The sequence below is a fragment of the Parus major genome, chromosome 1, assembly GCF_001522545.3.
Source record: "Parus major isolate Abel chromosome 1, Parus_major1.1, whole genome shotgun sequence".
Taxonomy (NCBI): Eukaryota; Metazoa; Chordata; class Aves; order Passeriformes; family Paridae; genus Parus; species Parus major.
Window position 1 is genome coordinate 1,209,129 of NC_031768.1, and position 5,500 is coordinate 1,214,628.

The 5,500-nt window shown below is 54.9% G+C and overlaps 1 protein-coding gene across 1 annotated transcript in view; it reads left to right on the top strand.

Moving 5' to 3' along the window:
- Nucleotides 1-4,299: 4,299 nt before the first annotated feature.
- The window catches only part of KCNE1 (potassium voltage-gated channel subfamily E regulatory subunit 1), a 5,541-nt gene continuing 4,340 nt past the window's right edge, over nt 4,300-5,500 (top strand). The window contains exon 1 of the mRNA XM_015617579.3: nt 4,300-4,457. The gene's annotated coding sequence lies outside the window, so the exon portion shown is untranslated. The remainder of the gene's footprint in view (nt 4,458-5,500) is intronic.

Sequence of the window (5,500 nt, forward strand, 5' to 3'; positions counted from 1 at the left end):
AGAGATTGTGCAGATGGAGGGGATCAGGTGATCCAAACCCTTGTGTTTGGGGTTTTGGGGTTGTATTAATGCTGAGATAGGTGATTTAACATCCCCCTCTCAACCAGGGTTTTCCTGGAAGCACATCCTTCATAGGGTGACTTGGAAAACTTCACTCCAACATTATTTCTCCAGGGTTTGGGCTGAACTGGAGATCCCATCCCTTTGGGACTGGCCAAACCCTTTGGCAGGAGGGCTCTTGGACATGCTTGGGATGGGGGATGGAGCTGGAGAAGGGCCTGGTCACCTCCTGTCCCCTTGGCCTGGGGTCTGCCAGGAGCTGAGCCCAGCTTGGGGCACTCTGGGGCCAGAGACCAAATTATTTCTGAATTATTGAATGAATTCTGAATTATTTCTCCCTCCCTCTTGCTCAGGAGCCCAGAGAACTCTGCCAGTAGTGAGGGTTTGTACAACTCTGGTCCTTCTCCTGATTTTCAGGGGTTACCATGCAAAGATCTGGACAGAAACCTCATCTATTTCTGGCCATGAGCCACAGCAGCAGCTTTTCCAAGGAAAAATTTATTTTTCCTTTATTCATTGGAATAATAAAGTGTATTTTCTGCTCCCCATCCTTATTTCAGTATTTTTTTCCCTCAAAACAAAAATGAGGCCAATTTAAAACCAAGAGGCTTCCAGGAATGCATTTTCACTGTGCTGTGAAATGTCCTTTGTCACCTTCCAGAGAAAATTTCCTGAGGGATCCCATCACTCCACAGCTCATCATTGACCTGGGGAAATGAAATCTCTGGCTACTGACAGATCCAGGAGGGCAAAGAGAATTGCTACATGGAGCTGGAGCTCTTTAAAATATATATTAAATAATAATTTAATATCTCCCTGTCACAGGTGCTCTCAATTCCCCCCAAAGTCAAATAGAAGTTACAGATTTGTTTCTGGAAGAGTGGATTTGCTCTAAAGGAGACACAGCCTTCTCCAGGCTGGGAGTGACTGGTGGGACTGGGAGGGGAGTGGGGCCCACACAGACCTGGAGATCCCACAGAATTTATCCTAAAATGGCCTAAAATGGAAAGCACATTAAAGCTCATCCCATTCCACAGGCAGGGACACCTCCCACTGTCCCAGGAACTCCCAATGTCCAGCCTGGCCTTGGGCACTGCCAGGGATCCAGGGGCAGCCCCAGCTGCTCTGGCAATTCCATCCCAGCCCCTGCCCACCCTGCCAGGGAACAATCCCTGCCCAAGATCCCAAGATCCAGCCCTGCCCTCCTTCAGTTTAAAACCATTCCCCTTGTCCTGTCACTCTTTGTCCATATAAAAAGTCCCTCTCTCTTTTTTTCCCTTATCCCCTTTAGGTACTGCAAGGGCTTGAAGGTGTCCCTGATCCTTCTCCTGGCCAGGCTGAACAATGGCAGCTGGGCCAGCCTTTCCTGCCAGCAGAGCTGCTCCATCCCTCTGCTCATCCTGGAGCCTCCTCTGGGCTCTCTCCAGCAGCTCCAGCTGCTCCCTGGGCTGGGAATTCCGGAGCTGTGCCCAGCAGTGCAGCTGGATCCAGGAATTGTTCCTCTGTCCCAGCAGCTCAGGGAGCTCCCCGCTCCCTTTGGGGTGGGAGGGACACGAGGGCCCTGCCTTGGCACAAGGGGACCAGGAATGGCTCCAGGTGCCCTCTCCCACCCCAAAGCCTCTTCCCAGCCACTCAGGGAAGAGGGAGGCTGGGCCAGGACGTGACCAGGATCTGGTTTTGTCCCAGATTTCTCCTGTGAGGAGGAAGCAGGGCCTGACTCTGCTGTCACTGACCACCCACACCCTCCTCCTCTTCCTCCTCCTCCCTCATCCCAGCCTGGAACTCTCCTGGATCCAATGCACTGTGCCCATCCCAGAGGATCCTTTGCTGCCCTAACCCCATTTCTGAGCCTTCTGCATTTCTGGTTTATTCCATTTATTTCATCCAACTGATTTATCCAGAAGTGCAGTTTCCCTGATCAGCCTGTCCCATCCTTCCAGCAGCTTTTCCTGGTGGTGCTCCAGTGCTGGGCTCCACTCTGGGACACCCTTCAGCCACCTGGGTGAGTTCACACACTCAGGGACAGCATTTCTTCATATTCCAGGATTTTGGTCCTCAAACTGCTGCAGCCTGGGCCACCCCTTCAGCTTCTCCCTCTTCCTTGGCACCTCCAAGCCTGTGCCAGGCTTTAAAATTCACCTAAAACATCTCAAAAATTCACCTGAAACATCTCAAAAATTCACCTGAAACATCTCAAAGGGGAATTCCCTGGGGGATGTGAAAATGAGAAGATCAGATCCTGGTCCAGGCTTCCCAGGGGCAAAAGAAAATGGAATTAGGCTGCCCTGGAGGGGAGAAACTGAGCAGGCAGGGGCTGGGCCAGCAGGAAACAAGATTTCAACAGGGATATGGGCCACTCTGAGAAATTATTCCCACAATTTGCTCCTTCACTTAGAGGCAGGAACAGCTCAGACAAGGAAAGCAGGGGCTGCATCCTCACCCTGAGGAGAAATGGAATAAAGCTCTGGAAAAGTGAGCAGCAAGAAAATGCTGAGGTGTTTTCATCCATTTCTTTAAATGCCTCAATCACCACCTCAGTTTCTCTCTCCAGCTGCTGCCCAGGCAACAGCAGCTGGCAAAGAGTGTCAGGTGAGGCCATCCCATCCCATCCCATCCCCATCCCCATCCCCATCCCATCCCATCCCATCCCATCCCATCCCATCCCATGGATCCCATCCCATCCCATGGATCCCATCCCATCCCATCCCATCCCATCCCATGGATCCCATCCCAGTCTGGAAGCCACTGTCCCTGCCAGGGCCCATGGGATGGACGTGTCCTGTCCCCCAGGAATGCTGAGATGACCCCACACCAGCAGCATCCTCTGAAGGAGTTCAAATGCATCTTTCAAATCTGATAAATTCATTTTGTAGCTTCCAGGTGGCCATCCATGACTCCCCCTCTGGCTCTCTGGTAACCACAGACGCTTCTTCCTCCCCTGGAAAGCAGAGGGTGAGATTTTGGGAGGGGTTTTTGATGTTTTGGTGGTGGCTGGAGCGAGCCAGGGCTCCCTTCAGTGAGGTGTTTGAAGGGAGCCCTGAAATGACCTCCCCTTCCTCCTCACACCCCAAAATGTTCCCTGTCCCTGCAGGCTGGAGTTTGGGGGCAGCATCGCTGGGAATGTCCCAACATCCAGCACCTCCCTGGGCCAGAGGAGCCTGAGCTCAGCTCTGCAGGGGCTGCAGCTGGCCCAGCAGGGATTTAGGTTGGCTTTTAGGGCAAGGCTCTTCTTTCCCCAGAGGCTGCTGGCACTGCCCAGGCTCCCCAGGGAATGGGCACGGCCCCGAGGCTGCCACAGCTCCAGGAGCATCCAGGGATGCCCAGGCTGGGCTTGTTGGGGGGTCTGGGCAGGGNATCCCATCCCATCCCATCCCATCCCATGGATCCCATCCCAGTCTGGAAGCCACTGTCCCTGCCAGGGCCCATGGGATGGACGTGTCCTGTCCCCCAGGAATGCTGAGATGACCCCACACCAGCAGCATCCTCTGAAGGAGTTCAAATGCATCTTTCAAATCTGATAAATTCATTTTGTAGCTTCCAGGTGGCCATCCATGACTCCCCCTCTGGCTCTCTGGTAACCACAGACGCTTCTTCCTCCCCTGGAAAGCAGAGGGTGAGATTTTGGGAGGGGTTTTTGATGTTTTGGTGGTGGCTGGAGCGAGCCAGGGCTCCCTTCAGTGAGGTGTTTGAAGGGAGCCCTGAAATGACCTCCCCTTCCTCCTCACACCCCAAAATGTTCCCTGTCCCTGCAGGCTGGAGTTTGGGGGCAGCATCGCTGGGAATGTCCCAACATCCAGCACCTCCCTGGGCCAGAGGAGCCTGAGCTCAGCTCTGCAGGGGCTGGAGCTGGCCCAGCAGGGATTTAGGTTGGCTTTTAGGGCAAGGCTCTTCTTTCCCCAGAGGCTGCTGGCACTGCCCAGGCTCCCCAGGGAATGGGCACGGCCCCGAGGCTGCCACAGCTCCAGGAGCATCCAGGGATGCCCAGGCTGGGCTTGTTGGGGGGTCTGGGCAGGGCCAGGAGCTGGATCCATGATCCCTGTGGTCCTTTCCCACTCAGGAATTCCATGATTCCCTCTCTCCTGTGCTGCTGTGCCTCTGGCTCTGCATTTCCCATGCCAGGAGCTCCGCTGCCCCCTCAGCACCTCCCACCTGGGCACCTGCAGCCGGGCACGGCTCCCGCTGCCCTCCCTCCTTCCCTCCTTCCCTCCTTCCCTCCCTCCCTCCCTCCCAGCCCGGGTGTTTCCCTGTTCCCTCTCTCCTCCGGGCCAGTGGCAGCCGGGCTGGTGGCCCTGCAGGAGCCAGGAGCCAGCTCAGCCCCTCACACCCATCATCCAGAGCCTTTCCCAGAGCTGGCATCTTCCCTCTCCTCCTTCCCCGGGAGCGGCCGGAGCCGCCAGGTCTGTCCGGGAGCTCTGGGATGGGAGCGGGGCTGGAGGAAAACTGGGAAGCTCCAGGAGCCCAGCAGAGCTGAACTGATGGAGGAGCAGGAGCTGCTGCCAGGGTTTGTTTGCTGTTCCAGCCGTGCCAGTGTTTGCTCCTTGGGGCTGGGAGCAATCCCAAGGCATCCCTGGATCAACCTCGGATCAGGTTTTTCTTTAGGGAGGATTGCTGGATTTTCCACTTGGGAATAGCGGGGTGTACATTCTGTGTGCAAGCAAAACGGAATTTCTGGCTTGTGATCAGAGAAAAGCGGGGTTTGGGGAGAATTCAGCACACAGGGGACTCCTGAGGGGCTCTTTAGATCCAGCGAGCTCCTGCCCAGGTGAGCAGCCAAGGACGGCCCTGCCCAGGCGGGGAGAGGCTCCAGCTTTGCCCCAGACAGGTGGGGGCTGCAGGAGGTGTTTGCAGCTCTTCCTCCAGGGATGTGCTGCTGCCCCAGCTCGGGGTGCCCTGGATGCTGCTGGGTTGCAAAATTCCCGGGAGCTGGAGTGAGGAAACTGCACAGCCTTGTGCAATGAAGAACGGTGTCTGACCTACTCAGCCCTGAAGGAATGGCAGGGAAACGAGCCAGGGAGGTCACTGCATCCTTCATGGCTCTGGAGAAGCACCAGAACATTGGGAAGGCAGAAAATCTGGGAGATGGGTGATGTGCTGAGCTGATTTTTTGCATGGAGAGTAGCACAGGGTTTATTTCTGTGCCAGGAAGATGTGGTAGAGCTGTGTTTTCTGAAGGTGAGAGTTCCTCTGGACTGCCTGGGTTTCTGGGGATGGCTGCTGATGCTTCTGGAAGCAACAGGGGAGAGGGTTGGAGATGTTTGCTTGGTGGAAATTAAAATTGAGCTGCTCTGATTTGGGAGAGCTGAGAAAACGGTGTTAAAATCTGTCATTTGACATCCACCTCAGTTTGTGTGATAAATATCACACTGAAACCTCAGCAGGGAAGGGAAATAAAGTCAATAGTCAGTTTTCTCATGGAATTATGGAATGGTTTGGGTTGGGA